This window comes from Microtus ochrogaster, linkage group LG5, assembly GCF_000317375.1.
Source record: "Microtus ochrogaster isolate Prairie Vole_2 linkage group LG5, MicOch1.0, whole genome shotgun sequence".
Taxonomy (NCBI): Eukaryota; Metazoa; Chordata; class Mammalia; order Rodentia; family Cricetidae; genus Microtus; species Microtus ochrogaster.
In genome coordinates this window covers 60501043-60503052 of record NC_022031.1, presented here as the reverse complement: position 1 = coordinate 60503052, position 2010 = coordinate 60501043, and positions in this window count along the sequence as shown.

The window sequence follows — 2010 nt, the reverse complement described above, 5'->3', positions numbered from 1 at the left end:
CGTGTGTGCGCCTCATGGCGTGTGTGCGCCTCATGGCGTGTGTGCGCCTCATGGCGTGTGTGCCTCATGGCGTGTGTGCCTCATGGCGTGTGTGCCTCATGGTGTGTGTGCCTCATGGTGTGTGTGTGCCTCATGGTGTCTGTCTCATGGTGTGTGTGCCTCATGGTGTGTGCGTCTCATGGTGCTGGGCGTTGGACCCAGGACCTCGCGTGTACTAGGCAAGTACTCTACTTAATACTGACTGACAGCCATGCTTGCTAATGGGTTGTTGTTGTTGTTTTCAAGAGCAAACAGTGCCCCTAACCACTAAGCTGTCTCTCCAGCCTCCGCCCGGGCTGGCCTTGATGAACATGATCTGTAACTAAGGAAGACCCTGGACTTCAGCTCTTCTAAGCTCTGTGTATTTGCAACTTTGCATTTTGAACTATGCATGGACACGGCTCCCCAGCTCACAAACGTTATTTCCATGCAGTTTTCATTGGAGGATCCAGGGGCTGTAGCACGCTCTCTCTCTCTCTACACATACATGTAAAATGTGTGTGTTATATTACTGTTTCACATGTAAAGTGGCCTATGAAATATTCAATTGCATTTTTACATATCTTAAATCTCTTAAAATGTAAATAAAAGGCTTTTAAAATAAATTTAATTTTTCCCCAGATGTGTGTAATTTTAGAATTTTAATCTTTTTTGCTATTTTAGACTTAGGGGTATTGGACTTTTCTGACTTCAACATTTGGGATTATGATATTTAGGATTTTGTCTTTTGATTTTCTGGTTTGTCTGAGTAGGAAAATTCTCTTCTTTTTTCCTTTCTTTGCTTCTTTTTTTCAAAACAGGGTTTGTAGCTTTGGACCCTGTCCTGGAACTTGCTTTGTAGAGCCGTCTGGCCTCAAACTCACAGAGGTCCGCTTGCCTCTGCTTCCCAAATGCTGGGATTAAAGGCATGTACCACCACCACTTGATTGACTGGTTTGCTTGCTCCCTTTTTTTCCCTTCGAGACAGGGTTTCTCTGTGTAGCCCTTGCTGTCCTAGAATTTACTCTGTAGACCAGACTGGCCTCAAACTCAGATCTGCCTGCTTCTGCCTCCCTAGAGCCTGGGATTAAAGGGATATGCCACTTTAATAAAAGAGCAAGGTCCAGGACAGCCAAGACTATGTAGAGAAACCCTGCCTCAGGAATGTGTGTGTGTATCAGATATGGAGACCACCTAGGACTGAGACAGGGGAACCCGAGGAAGACAGAAACCTGCCATCCCAGACCCCGTGCCTGGGCTGAAATCTTGAGTGTCATTGAGCACAAACTGTGTTTTATGACTGACATAGTGGCTGTCCCATGGTGTCAGCGAAATCCCCTGGAACTCACTAGGGAAAAGTTCAGAAAAGTTGTCTTTCTGAAGGTACCAGGGGAGATGCCCGTTTAACTGAACGAAACAGAAAGCCAAGAATCAGAAGAGCCATGGGTGTTGCAAGAGCTGGGCCCTGAAGCACGTGCCCACGTGGAACGTACCAGAACCAGAAAACAATCTTTTCCTCCGCAGTGTCTCCCCAGCGCCCTCTACTGACGGATGCCGCGTCCGCATCCTCACCGCTGAAGAGAAATGTTAAATTTTTGCTCGGCAAGTGATTAAGGGTGAATTTATAGTGGAGACATCTTTGCCTTCCCCTTCTCTGGGGGCCCTGCGCTCGCCCTTTCTGCCTCGAAGTATACCCGCTCCAGGCCTGGAACGTCCCTTTCAGCAACCTAGGGAGAAAACACTCGGCCCTCCCAATACGGCACCGGATTGTTCCTGTTCCACTTAACTGAATGATATTCTAAACACATGTCATAGATTTGATTCTGAGGCAATCATGGTGTGCAGGTGGCTTTGCTGTTCCAACAGGCCTCACCTGAGGACTCCCCACTGGAGGTTGGAGTGACCCAACACATGTAAACAATCACGCGGAGAAAATTCCAAATAAAAGTCGTTGATCCCACGAGGAGGAGGAGGAGGAGGAGGAGGAGGAGG